The sequence below is a fragment of the Ambystoma mexicanum genome, chromosome 10, assembly GCF_040938575.1.
Source record: "Ambystoma mexicanum isolate Mex_15411 chromosome 10, UKY_AmexF1_1, whole genome shotgun sequence".
NCBI lineage: Eukaryota > Metazoa > Chordata > Amphibia > Caudata > Ambystomatidae > Ambystoma > Ambystoma mexicanum.
This window is the reverse complement of record NC_090932.1, coordinates 1,260,616,912-1,260,632,269: the sequence shown is the minus strand read 5'-3', so window position 1 is coordinate 1,260,632,269 and position 15,358 is coordinate 1,260,616,912.

The window sequence follows — 15,358 nt, the reverse complement described above, 5'->3', positions numbered from 1 at the left end:
AGGTCTTGTGGACGTGTTTCCTTTTCCAAGTCGGCCATATGGAATATCACATGCCGTTAGTCCGTTTAGCATTTCACAAACCCTATTCGTCATCTCATTCACCCAACGCTTGCCTCGAGCGGTGCTTGTTTCTGCAGTTACATTTTTGATTTTTCCATTATTATCAATCCACGAATAGTTCAGGTCTCCACATACCACAATGTCATAATTGTGATAATTTAGCATGAACTCATCGATTAGTGATGTAATGGACACCAAAAATGTATTTATTGATATTTTTTGCGGGGTTCCAATATACAGTAACCAGCAGGATGTATGCAGTCAAGTGCCGATCGTCGTCCTTAATTTGGATGATCGAGCCTTGTACAAAGGCATTCCATTGGAAGGATTTCAGCACTTGCCAGCCTGGTTTGTTCTTTACCATGGTTATTAAACCAGAGAATGGCTGACCAAATTGAGTTTCATGAGCAGGTTTTAGAATCAGGGTATACCCTTCATATATCGGCGCACTTCTCATCCAGGTTTCTTGAAGGCAAATCACTAAGTAGCTGCCTTTTTGTATCTCATTATCATGAAACAGATGAAGAAAGCCTCTTGTGTTCCAAGCGAGCAAGGAACACTCCTGCACGAGGCTTGGGAAAGTAGGCTAATGATATCTCCACTGCATTCTTTCTCCTTGGGATGAACGAGCAGACTTTTTATATACTGGACTCCAGCCTTTTCCAATTTTGATCTCTCCTCAAATCGGTCTTGAAGGTCTCGCCGTCTGTCTTCAATTGCCGTATTATCTGACAATTTTGTGTCCAGTACCACGCGTGATTTGATAATAGCTTGACTGCAAGAATCTGTGCTGTCGCAACTGCTCTTTTGCTCCTATTATGGATTTTGCAACCAGGTGCGAGTTGACATGGAGGAGTACCCAATCAGAGCGTGATTCCGACAGATATTCTACAATACTGACATCATCGGACTTACTAGTTCTCAATATTGGCACAGAATTGAACAACTTCATTATGGGGCGGATTCATGGAATTATGTGCGCCGAAAAACAGGGATTTGTGTGCCATTCTGCATGCAAATCCCCATTTGTTAAACAGGGATTTGTAGGCAGAATGGTGCACAAATCCCCTGTTTTATGGCGCAAATAATTCCATGAATCAGCCTCTATGTTTCTTTGGTTTAGATTGGCTTCGCTATTACCTCTTAATACATATTCAAGTTGTATTTTATATTTTTGCCCAGCATTTGTCTTAGAGGCTCATTGCGCCAGTCTATTTGCTCCTCCTGTTTTCTTTGCTTGCGAGGTGGTGTGTTTTGGGTTTAAATTTTGATTTTCTCCATTCAGCGGATTCAAGTTTTGATCTTTGAGCCCACTGATTTTGACTGATGTTGTTGTTTTGTTGTTACTTGGAAGCGAGGAGCAGAGTCGTTTCGCGACTTCAAACCTTCTATGAATTGGAGAATTTGCCTCTGAGTCATCACATCTTGTACTTGAGATCTCATGAACCAACTTGTCATTATTTGTCCTATCTAAGAGGGCATCTTCATCGTGCACTTCTTCTGTATTTTCTAGCGAATATGTAGAGAGGTTTGCAAGGTCTCCGATGTGAATTAATCTCTCACATCTTCCTCTTCCTCTTCGTACCTCGGTCGTTTGTTGGCATTTACCACTTTTTCAGTTTTATTTTCCAATAGGTAATTTAAATGACTAGAATGTGTGTCTTCAACATTTTTATTCTTTGGTTTAGATCGTTCAAATATCGATGAACTTCTTTAACTATTGGATTTGTTATTTTGGTCGGAGCCTCTATTTGCAGCTGGAATTTTAGGTAGTTCTTTAGTTTTAGGTTGCTCTCTCGATGTTCCGGATGCGGCTTTCTTCGGGTCACTAAAGATGTCCTATGGACTTTGTACGTTTGCAACCCAGGGCAGATAATGGCACGGGTATCCATGACATTATCAGCCCCAGGTCAGAAGTGCACCACGATCACCTTTGTGCGCCATGTGGGAAGTCATTTTGGTCGTGATTGCACAGGATTAAATGGATCCCACCAGTTATTTTATGACAATAAAAAGCAAACAGAATCCTAATGGATTGCCTCCTTCCCGCAGCATCAATATGTTATGCGGTCAAAGGGGCTGTCTGTTTCCATGCATGGAAAAGGGAAATGTACAGTGTGGATTTCCCACTCCATGCCCCACGCTGTCTCAGGAAACTGAATCAAAATGGCCAAGAAGAGGAGACACATGGAGAGGTCTTATCTCTCTTTGTTTCTGTGACGAACTGACTATTGCTCTGCAGGAGTGCAGGGATCAGCAGTGAATAAAGCTCCTACTCAGCCCCACACTAATACTAAAGTAGCAGTGATCCTAATCATGAGGGTCTAACAGGCACAGCTCAACAGCTATACCTCCTTTACCTCTAACGGTAGCACAGGATGAGGACAGGCTGCAGTCTGCAGGAGGCGTGTGAGTGGGTAAAGCAGCAATCCAAACAACAATAGTACTGGAAAATAGGCACAACTAATAAAAACAACAATGACACACCCCTGTAAGGCAAAACACAAAGAATGCAGACTTTGGAATAAAAAGACCCTCTGGGTTTGAGGAGAGGTTTGCACAGGCAATACTTTTAGCAGTGATGTAATCACTGAAGATGTCTTTAAACCACATATAACATAGAGATTAGGGTTTTAAGTGTCACCGGGGTCCCTTAAAGCAAGTCAGGGGGGCACAACCACTATCAGTAGCTTTATTCTTGCTTTGCAGGCTTTTGGGTGGTGAACTGGGAGTCTTAATGCTTCAGCGTCGAGCGGCATTGACGAGATCAATGGTGCAATGCAGTCCAGCAGCAGCAATGACTTGCGAGGTGAAGAAGGTTGGAAAAGGCAGGCGTTGTTGGATCAGCGGAGTTGGAAGATGAACCTAGCCGCCTTAGGTGTGGAAAAGCAAAGACCTGCATTCAGCAGGCCCAACTGGCTCAACATAGAATTGGGGTACTGCAACAGCAATGGCTTGGGGCTCAAAGAGGCTGGTAACCAGGCAGGCTGCGTTGAGTTGGCAATGCTAGAAAACTTGGTAGATCTCAAATGCGGTTTCAGCTCAGGTTCTGCTTCAAGTAGAACTCAGGCATGAGGCAGTCGGGCGCCAAAGTCGAAGATGACTCCAGTGGTTCGCTTGGACCATGTCCAAGGTGCCGAAACCAGTGTTGAAGTGGTTCAGAGATACAGGGAAAGCCAGGGGTCACTTTGTTTGTGCTTTGGTTGCTGGGGGACCCTGCCCAACCAAGTCTCAAGGGACAAGGTACATCCTCTCTTCTCAACTTCCCAGCAATTTAGGTTTTAGAGTGCACATGGAGGGGTCTGTCACCTCAAGTGCTCAAGTGAACAAGTTCCTGGGTACCAGTGGACTTAGCTGCAGTGGGCCTTGTCCAGCCAGCAGATCATCCTAAATATTCCCATGGGGTGTTTAAGGGGTTAAGGGGAAGAGCTTGATTCTTCCTTGGAAATCCTGGTATTCACTTATGTAGCAGAGGACTTTGGAGTCGACTGTACTCCCAACAAGGTTCCAGATGAATCCTTCTCCAAGTGCACAAAGATTAATCAACTAAGGGGAGGGTCTCCCTATTACAAAGACAATCTTCCACAGTGGAATGGTCCACTTCTCACCTTCTATAAGGGGCCCAACCCAGGCTGCTGTTTCAGAATCCTCTGCCTGGGGAGGCCATACCCAGAGTTATTTGTCTGCCGGAAGTAGGGACGGGGAGGAGAGTGGTTACAGGGAGCTTATGTGAACTGGGAGATACCAACACAGTTGGACCCTTCTGTGGGCTGATGTTTCTCTCTTGGCTACTCTACATCTGCACCCTTCCCCTGTCTGCCTACATTAAAGAGTCTCTGTTAATTACCACACTGGTGCAAGTTCCTTTGGTGTACCAGAGCCCGGCATTTGCAGCACTGAACCTCTCCCTGCCCCATAGGGACAGTTTCCGCCTTCCTGAAAGGTGGCAACGATTTCCCAGGGAAGATAATGCCTTTTTCTGGGGCTGAAACCAAATGGTTTGTTTTAGATGAAACTTAGTCCCAACCAGTGAAATCACAGGATGCCCTGACCAGAAGGGTCCCTAGAAACCAAGCTGATAATAAAATGACACCAAACGGTGTGGCCAATATAATTGAGGAATCCCAGATATCACCATATCACAAACAAACACGGCTTATATTTACATATGTTATTTGTCGCCAGATCCAGGGATCCACAATTATATAATGTATTTGCATGGAGGTCTACCCATGGTTAAAGGCAGATCCTGGCTGCTGAACGTTTGGTGACAACAGTTTCGGACAGGAAAGCACATGTCACCTTGTGACTGCATGTTGCCAAAGCACAGGGCAGCTGTGGAGATGTGTCAGTTGAATGGCTCAGGCAGAGGTACACGCGTGTACTTTGCTTATCATCATGGAGCATAATGAAAGGGGGCGTCATTAGCGGACTTCACATTCAGGGACAGAGCTACACGCATCATTTTATCACTAAAAATCCAAAAACCTCATGCTATTCCATCCTGCAAATGGCTTTCTGCCAAAGCTGTACTGCCGCAGTCCATTTAACTGCCCTACAAAATGAGGGCCTGCCTGGTCCTAGGAAGTCAGGTCGTTTTCCCGAGGTAGGGTTTAGAGAAGAGTCAGAGACATACACTAGCCTTTTGCAAAATATCGAGAATCCAGACAAGAGGGTCTGAAAATAAGACAATTTATTTTTGGTATGTCCACCTTTGGTAAAAACTGCACACATATATTTGGTGCATATAATGTCACCTGGCTCACGTCGCTTCTAGATTGTTGTTGTTTATTTGCTTCGCTAGTGCTTTACCCCAAAGCACTTTACAATAATCCATGAAATAGTACGAAAAAAAATGAAATGATGGCAAAATATCACAGATAAGACAGAAGAAAGCCAGCACAATAGCAAAAGAAAACCAAACAGAATGAAAATAACTTGATCCAAAAAGCAGAATATAATGAAAGTTCAGCAAAATGAACATTGCAGAACAAAACTGGAGCCACCCCAACCCTATGGGTCTGATCACAAAACCATGATCGTGGGCAAGGTGATATAAAACATTCCCAAATTAATATATGGCAGGTAACTCGAGTACTTGGCTAATGTCAGGAAAGTTACACCATAACCAGGCCATAGGGCCTCATTACACGGTAGGCGGGGGACCAAGGTGCTATTAACACCTTGGTCCATGCCGGTAAATTACCGGCACCGCCTTGGAGGAAAGGGGAATCACCGCCCTATTCCAAGGTTGGCGGGCGGTAATTCCCCCTTCCTCCATTGCCCTTCCCCATTCCCATTTTTGCCCCATAGGGCATAATTGGAATGGGGAAGGTGCTTATTACGGTACCGCAAATTGCGGTGCCGTAATTAGCACACTGGTTCCTTTGCAGGTCCCTACTTTAACGGCTGGTCTACACCAGCCGTTAATGTCGGGTCCCGCAAAGGGACCTCGTAGTAAGGCGGTAAGGGTTAACGGTCACCGGTACCATTACCGGTGACAGTTAACCCTTACCGCCTTCCGTGTAATGAGGCCCATAGTCTTGACAATCACAGTCCACAAAGGCCACACCCTCCATTTGGTTGAAAACATCTTTCCCAAATGGAACCCCCACCCTCTCCCAACCAAGTCCCAGGCGTCAAGCTACTGACCGACTGACTGATCGGTTACAGGTCCTACCATACTAGTCACCAGCTGTCAGACCACTTGCAGTCCCCACGCCTCCACAGTCCACGACGCTGCACACATCCCAACTGCGTAAGAGCGGGTACAGCTCTTAATAATATGAGGAACCATTTAATCTAAAATAAGCCATTGTATATTAATTGGTAACACATACTTGCTAACAAATACTGATTACCCATATTTAGTCTTTTTTTTCAGCCTCTACAACCCATTTTCCTCTTGGCAGAAACTCATTTGCTTTCCATTCAGGGAAGAATCTTAATGACAGATATATTGTGTTCTCTCCCCACACAAGGAACATCCTCCACATGATCACATGATAAGTTCCCGGGCTTGCACGCACCTGCCATCGAGGAATAGTGGACGTAATTCCGTAAATTTGATTCGACATACTATGACATGAACATACGCGGTATAGCGATCACGGACACATGCCGACATAATTTGTTGGACTTTATATGCGTCAGAACGCGGTGGCTTGTCGGAATAGAAAGTATATTGTGTCTCCTATTGTAAAAAATATATTTAATATTGGCCTACGCCAAGCTGCTCGAAAGTCGCTTGTGAGAGAAATCTGTGTTGCAAGGTCCTGACCTTTATTCTATGTAGGCCGCCATTTTAGGTCAATCCGCCATTTTAGGATTCGTTGTGGAAAAGTCACCCTGTGAGCTAAAATGGTGGACGATGTCATTGCAAAATACAACATGGCCGTCTTGACCTCTGTACATAGCTAATGTGTAATCTGCCTGCAGGCCACTTGTTGAGGTCATGAACTGAGACCTCGTCCTTCGTTGACCTATGTGTAAAGGGATTACTCGTGCGATGAAACTAATCCACAAGCATATATTGAGATAATGTGTTTGCATACTGAACGAAGAACATCTGTCTTACTACATTGTATTTATGTTTAAGAAGGCCTGCATGCAAAACTTTAGAATACACAGTTAATGCATACGCTTGTTATTACATGTATTAAAGACAAACCAGTTAGTTATATGCGGTTATTTGAGACTCGGCACGAACCCTAGAATTGGTGATGTATGAAGTAGAATATTAACCCGAAGTGGGGCTGGACATAGTGCCCACAAAATGCATAAAAAGTGAATGCATTCTAATGTACAGCGTCTCTCACTGAACACACTGAACCACGCTGGAGTTTGTTGTGTTGTACTGAGGGCCAATAGCTATCTGACTTTGCACTGTTTTTGTAATTGAATTCAGTAGAGTACTTTATATGTTCCTTTGTAACCCGTGTTCGGTGTATTTCCTTTTGGGGTACTCAGCCTCGATATTTGATTTCTGTTTTCACAGTTGGCGCCCGAATAGGGACCCTCAAGATTGATGCCAGATTGTTGAAAGTTGACACACGCTATCGGACCGGGATCGGACGGTGTGACAAAAAGAAAGGGGCCCTGGATGAGACGCGACACCTCAGCAGCACTGCACGACCCGATCCCTGGACGATTAGCCTGTGGTCTGAGACGACATCTTGACAAGGGTCCACTTATCGAGGCGGGCAGATTTGCCGAAATCACCATACACGAGGTAAGATTAGTTAGGTAAGATTCTTAGAAGTACCGATCGGTCCTCCTTAGGTTTGGTCAGGTGAGTCGTGACCCGATTCTTAATTCAACCCTGACAATTTGAATTTTGGCGCGTTGTATCTGCAGACACAATTATTGACCAGGTAACACCAAGAATTTGAGATATGCTTGGGAAATTGTCTACCTGCTTTAGGGCATTATTCCGCAGTGATAGACAATCATTGGAATTTAGCCATCCGGCACCACAGGAGGGGTCGCCGGCATGTACTATGTACTGTAAGCATGGCATTGGAAGTATAGTAGTTAATGATATTTGGTACAGACAAACCAGACATGCCTCTGAACTTCAGTGGCCAATCAATGGTAGTTTTGAGATCCCTTGCATTGAATATTTGGAGTCAGTCTTGTTAAAGAAAAAGGCTAGACCTGCAGCATTTGATGTTTTGCAGAATTGGAAAAAAGAAGCGTTACAACAGCTTAAGAGTAGAGAGAAACATGCGCGCCGTCATAAAACGAATGCCGAAAAAGCGTTGTTATATGACCAGGATAAACAGTCTGGGTCGGCTAAAAATATGGAAAGGGCTTTCTCACTTGGTATTCAGAAAATCTATCCTTCCAAAGACCTTTATGTTTCTGATGAGTTTATTGATAAAATATTAAATGAACGAAGGCCTGGTGCCTCTGAGCCACCTCTGTATGTTCCTCTTCCCGCTGCTGTACCTCTTCCCGCTGTTATTCCTGCTCTTTCTACTCAACCTGTTGTTCCTACTCCTCCGGTTTTTGTCCCTCCACCTGCCTCTCTGCCTCTTTTTATCGCACCAGTTATAGTACCTACATCGAATTTGCCTGCTCCCTCTCTTCCAAGTGGTCCTGAGCCGCTTATAATCGATCGTGGTGCAGGGTCAAAGGTTGTCACTCGCAGTACTGTACCACCGGAGAAGAAACATGAGTTAATTGCATGGGCTAAGCATTGTATGGAGAAGGATGATCAAGCCAGCGTTTTTTCCACACTTTTTAATACGGATAATTTTCCTGAGAAAAATGTTTTTATTGAAGGTTTAGGGATTCAGTTATGTATAATGTGGGCAAGATTAAATAATGCGGATGTTCCGCAAGGGTTAAGGGATCTAAATACTTTAGCACTTTCCAGAGACACTGTGGAGAAGGTAAATGAGCATGTCGAGAGGTTATTTGGGTATAGAAAGGAATTAGAAAGGATACAGAATGAGGATGTTGAAGAGGAAAATATGTATGTACAGAAACGGTTCCTTCCCTGTCATAAACCGATATCGGAGGAAATGCGAATTTGTAAGAAAGATGCGATTAGATGGATTTCAGACATATCGATAACTCCAGTTGAGGTATATGACACATATAGCCAATATACGTTGGAAATGCAGAGGAAAGTGATACAGGTAATGGTAGTGTACCTGCAGGATGAATGTGTAAAAAGGAAGATTAGTTGTCCCACAGAGTTATTGAACATTTGTAAGAGAGCTTTTTCACTTGACCCTTCTTCGACTGCTTTAGCGCTCAACTTGGCTTTGTTAGCTAACACCATTAGACAGTCTATTCCTGATATTAGGAAAAATCCGACAGGGTTTTATAAAGAGATGGAATCTGTTTTGCAATCCTCAGTGTTCACCTTAGGTGACATTGATTTGTTGTTTCCTGTACTCCTGCCCGTAGATTTATGGAAACAAGTTAGAACTTTTGACGATGTACCCGGGTTGGGAGATACATGGGCAAACATAACTAGACTCGATGGGGAAAGGTCAGCTGGCGAAAGACCACAACAGGTGATATTAACTCTGCCTGATAGAATCATTGCTAAATTAAAAACCATAATTCCCGAAAAAAGAATTATTTGGGACAAGCTTACGGCCTGTGTCCAAGGAAAGTCTGAAGGTGCTACCGAGTTCTTTAATCGGTTCGAACAGGTATTCTCAGATTTCAGTGGACAAGACTTAGGCACAGAGTCTGGGAAAAGATTATTTGTGGACAAATTTGTATGTGGATTACTGCCTGACATCCAGTCACACATTATGTCTTCTGAGAGCGCTTGGCAGGTGAAATCACAATCAGAAGTACTGCATATGGCTCAGTACTATGAGAACCGTGTCAATAATGAAAAAGATAGGATTGAAAAACAGAAAGGTGATTTAAAAACTAAGGTGCTATTGCAGAAAATTGTTAGGGGCCCCAGAGGGGGTAACTCTCAGGTTAAAGGTCAGTATGTCCCGCAGGGGAATGTGCCCTTGGGTCCTGTGAATATGAATCAATGTGCTTATTGTCATCGAGAGGGTCATTGGTGAGCACAATGCCCCGTCCTTCAACAGAGGTCGAATAATACATTTGGTAATATGGGTAGGCGATCCAGAGGTCGCCCGGGCATAGGGGGCCCTGGTAGAGGTCAGTTTACACAGGACCCTCAACAACCTTTTTCGCAGGACAATCAGACTCCGAGTGCGGACACTAGGAATATATTTGATCATCCTTCCGCTGCATATTTATCTGAAGAGCTTCCTTTTGATAATATTCTTTTTCGTTAGGATTGCCCGAAGCACGGTTTGGAACGTACACCTATTCCCGTCAATCAGAAAGGTCCCTACGTTGAAATGATGGTGGGAAATAGGAAACATCAGTTTTTGATAGACACTGGAGCACAGAAGTGTTCCATTGATCATTTCACGGGTTCCGAACATTCCACTGTCAGGGCAAACCAATGTTTCTGTAAGGTTTTCCGGTACACCAGTTGTTTGTCCGGTTTCTATGCCGGTACCTATTTCTTTGGGTCCCTTTACCAGTGTCGTTTTCTGTTGACCTCGGATTGCGGGGAGAACTTTCTGGGGTTGAATTTGTTAAAAGAATTAAATGCAGTGATTTATTGTTTTTCTGATGGAGTGCACTTGACGATTTCATCACAGCAATCTTCTGCCTCGCAATTTTTGACTAGACCTTTGCCTCCAGAAGTCATTGATGTACCAGAGAGCTTGTGGGCTGTCGACGACAATGATGTCGGTGTTTTACAGATTGAGCCTGTTAAGATAGTTTTGAAACATGTAATTGAGCTGCCACGCATTCCCCAGTATAAGATTTCGGTTGAGGGCGAGCGAGCTTTGAAATGTATTGTTTCCGATTTTGTGCATCGCGGTGTGATTGAAGAAATTTCAGGAAGTTTGTGTAATAGTCCGATTTTACCCGTGTACAAGAAAGGCGATAATGTAATCCCATTCCGTTTTATAATTGATTTACGTGCCATTAATAAAGTTGTGGCACCGCAATTTCCAATTGTGCCTGATGTGACGACAATCCTAACCATGATTCCAGCTACAGCTACTTACTTTAGTGTTGTGGACTTAAAGAATGCGTTCTTTAGAATTCCTATACATAAGGATAGTAGATATTTGTTCGCGTTCACCTTAGGGGGACGCTCGTTGACATTTACTCGTGCACCTCAAGGGTACACAGAGAGTCCTAGTATTTATAGTAGGGCTTTGAAAGAACAACTTGATACCCTTGAACTGCCCTCTACCTGTACTTTGCTTCAGTACGTTGACGATTTTCTTCTGGGTGCTGACTCTGAGAGTGCCTGTAAGGAGGGCACTGTGTTACTTATTCATTTAGCTAAGCATGGTCACAAAGCTTCGCTTAAAAAATGTCAATATTGTTGTCAGGAGGTCGCCTATTTAGGCTATCTCCTGTCAAAGGAGGGAAGAATATTGACACCTGAAAGGATAAAACACATTTCTGGCATGTCTGTCCCAAATACGCAGAAGGAAGTTAGGGCCTTGATAGGTATGGCTTCTTACTGTAGGTTGTGGATCCCAAATGTTTCACTAGTGATAAAACCGATGCTGGCCTTGACGAAGAAGGGCATTTCTTCGCCGTTGCCATGGACCTCGGAACACCAGCAATCGTTTGACTTGCTTAAGACTGCATTATGCTCTGCACCAGTTTTGGGCACACCAAACTATGAAAAGGCCTTTGTATTGTTTGTACATGAATGTGATGGATGTGCTTTGGCTGTATTAACGCAGGAGCATGGGGGGAAGAATAGGCCGTGCGGTTACTATTCCTCCGCCCTTGATCCTGTAGCATGCGCTTTGCCAAGATGTTTGCATGCTGTTGCTGCTGCTGCCGCGTCTGTAAAACAGAGTGAGGGAATGGTACTAGGTAATGATCTGACCCTGATGTTGCCTCACTCTGTAGATGTTCTATTGAACCGAACTCAAACGCAATACCTCACTTCCGCACGGTTGACGAGATATGAATTGATCTATTTTGCCCCTCACATTCAAATTAAGAGGTGTTGTGTCCTTAATCCGGCTGAAATCCTACCTGTTCCGCAAGATAATACTTGCGGTGATGAAGAATCACATGATTGTTTGTATACGACCGAACAAGAAATGAAGGGCAGGATTGATTTGAAAGATACCCCTTTGGATAATCTGCAAGGAGAGCTGTTTTGTGACGGCTCCTGCTTTAAACTTCCCGATGGTACATCCACAGCCGCTTATGCAATCACTACATTGAGCACGGTTGTGGAAACTAAGAGAATTACGCATAATTCTGCATAGGCCGCAGAGATTATAGAATTAACCCGAGCTTGTGAACTTTCCGAAGGGCTTGTAGGATAATATATATTCTGATAGTCAGTATGCCTTTGGGGTGGTTCACAACTTTGGGAGACTTTGGTCGGAAAGAGGGTTCATAACCTCCCATGGCACCAAGATTCAACATGGCTCCCTAATAGTGCAACTACTCTCAGCTCTTGCGCTCCCTACTCAGTTAGCAGCTGTGAAATGTGCAGCACATCGAAAGATTGTAGATAATATTGGAAAAAGGAATGGTTTCGCTGATCAAATAGCTAGACAAACTGCCACTGATCTCTTTACAGAGATATATGTTTCAAGGGAGAATGAAAATGCCTATGTAATGGATGAGGGCGTTGGGTCTGTACGGGATATCCAAGCCAATGCCACATTTGAAGAATCCAAGAGGTGGGCTGAGGGCTTGGGAAAACTTGATGATGATGGGTGTTGGGTGGACACGGTTGATGGAAAATGGCTACTACCTGATGCTTATGTGATGATGATGGTTGTAATGGCACACGGTCCTACGCATGTGTGTGCCCAGCAGATGACGAAAATGTTAGAAAAAGATTGGGTAAACGACATAATTTCAAAAATTGCTCAGCATTACGTCCAGAACTGTATGATTTGGCTACAACATAATGTGGGAAATGGGACAGCAACCCCAAGGGGAAGTTTTGGGCCACCCTCTGTCCCATTCGAAGTAATCCACTTTGATTTTATTGAAATGGAACGATGCAACAATCTAAAATATGTCCTTGTGGTCATTTGTGCCTTTAGTAAGTGGGTTGAGGCTTTCACTGTTAAAGATGCTACAGCCATGACCACTGCGAAAAACATGTTAAAGGAGTACTTTCCCCGGTTTGGTTTGCCGAGAGTTATCTGGTCGGACAATGGTCCACATTTTGTCGCCGCTGTAATCCTACAGATATGTACAGCGTTACGAATTGACAAACGGTTCCATTCGGCCAGACATCCTCAGAGCGCCGGACTAGTAGAAAGACACAACAGTATCATCAAGAACAAGCTCACTGAGACGTGTGCCATGCCGACACCAAATTAAAATGGCCGGACGCCTTACCGATCGTGTTACTAGCCATGCATACAACCCCTCAAACTAAGACTGGGCTCTCTCCATTTGAGGTGGTAATGGGGAGACCTGCCAATATCTGGAATCTTCCAAAATGTCAAAATTTGAAGAATATTGAAAATGTACTACTTTCAGATTATTGTAGCCAATTGACTAAAAACCTGTATTTGATTTACCACCAGGTACGAGAGGCCTTACCTGTGCGATACGAGGGCCCGGGCCACGGCATACGACAGGGGAGCTGGGTGCTCCTCAAATCATTTGAGCGCACCTCCTGCCTTGTGCCTCGCTGGCGTGGGCCATTCCAGGTCCTGTGGGTCACCCAAACAGCGGTGCGGGTAGCTGGGTGAAAGAACTGGATCCACGCGTCACACATCAAGAAACTTCCTCACCCTGTGCCACACGCTACAGAAGAAGCAGAACCCCTCGCTGATACTGCAACTGATGATCCCAAAGCAGTAAGCAGCACTGAGAGTGTGTCAGAGAATATCTCTAAGCCCAGGAGGCTTGGGGAAGCTGCCATTTTGTCTCCACACTCTCCGCAAATTTTGCACCCGGAAACGGCTGTTTCAAATTCAGCCTCAATCAGTACCAGGAACAGCCAGGTACCACTTACGTCCGAGAAAATAGACATACGGCACGGTTCTGCTGTGCATCTGATAGACATACAGCATGGTTCGGCTGTGCATTCAAGGTAGGAAAAGAGTCATCGAGGGATTGCTTTTGCCCAAATTTGAGAAAAGGAGATTCTGTTGGCTACGGTTGTGGAAGGACTAAGAAATCGCGCGACCGGGGGGGTCGCCAGCAACGAACATTGTGAAGAGGGAAAATGGAGACCAAATCCATGCCCCCGCACCCCAAGCACCCCAGCGCACCCATGGGTGACAAATATGCTGAAACACACCCACTTCACCAACAGTGCAACTTCTATGCTACATTAGAATCAATGCTGCAATATCAGAATCTACAAACACAAAAATCCCTGTTTAAAGGCTTGCAAATGCCTATATGAACTAACATGGACTAAATGCACAGTGTAAAGCTATGTTTCAGGAAAATTACAGCTAAGTTCATTTCGCTCACTGAACACTGAACACTGGCTGCGGGAGCCTTATCAACATTCCTCGCAAAAGAAGTCCGACTTGCCAAGGCCGCAAATTCAAGATAAAACTACTTTCTGCAGACAGACATTTTTTAATTATCCACAAATGCGAGTAAATCACGGCAACCCAGTGTGCTTTTTTTTTCTCTTTCTGGGAAAGAAAGACATTTTCTCAAGGACACGCACAACATTGAAACATAACTTGTAACAAGCCAGGGCCAGGTGCGAACTGCTTGTCCAGCTAAAAAGTTATGGGAACAAAGTCACATTGCAACATGATTAGAATTAGGTAAGGGGGGCTGGCACAGCTAAATCAACCCACTGACGCAGGAGGTTAATATCCAATTATCAGGCTCTCTATAAGGGCTACATATGTAACCCACCACTCTGCAGCCAATAACAGGAGGAGATAGGTTTCTGGGAGCTGATCCAATTCTGTGAGGTCAGCCTGCAGTGTGATTATAAAACTTACTTGCAAGACAGCCCCGGGGGAGACGGCGCCTGAACTCACGATGCTTTTCTTTGGCTTTTTTTCTCTTTTCTGTGCTTAGAAATAAAGCAGTTTGAAACATGTTGCTGCCTGCTTGGAACTCTGGTGCATTTCTGGGGGCCATATGGGAGGTGTTGGGGCCTCCCATAGCTGGTGAGGATATGGCTGCTGGCCCCCCACTGCCCTGGGGGTGGGGGGGGATCCAGCTTCTCCCCGACAAGTTGGTGCCCTCTGTGAGGCTCATTGCTCATTGTAACATGAGTGATTGAGCTCTGCCTGCGCAAGCCCTGTGATGGACTGAGCTCCCTGCCGCCGACTCAAGGAAGCTGTGAGACCCTCGCCTGCACCTGAAGACCACCGGAAAAACGCGTAACCGGCTAAAGGCTTCGGGGGCCACTTGGAAATACCCCGCTTGAGGGCAGGTGAGAGCCCTGCAGGAGAAGGGGTCCGGTGAAGCGCATTGAGGGAGTGTCCAGCAGTGGTGCAATTGCCAGTGCAGCATAGGAAAATGTAAGTAAACAAGCAACATGGGCTCTGAGGGGGGGAAATGTTTAAAGTAGAAATGTTAAAGTGTTTTTTTTTAATTTTTTTTTTTTTTGTTTTTAGGGAGGGATTGTAAATTGGGTGGTGGGTGATTGTATATTGTCACAAAATTCAGCGCATTGGTATTGATCGGCACGTGAATTGTAGTTGGGACTGGGGTGGTGGCAGTGGTCCCTTCTTGTGTTTTTGAGCATATTGGGTGGGGTAGTGACTCCCTACACATAGAACAGGAGTGCCGCGCTGATTGG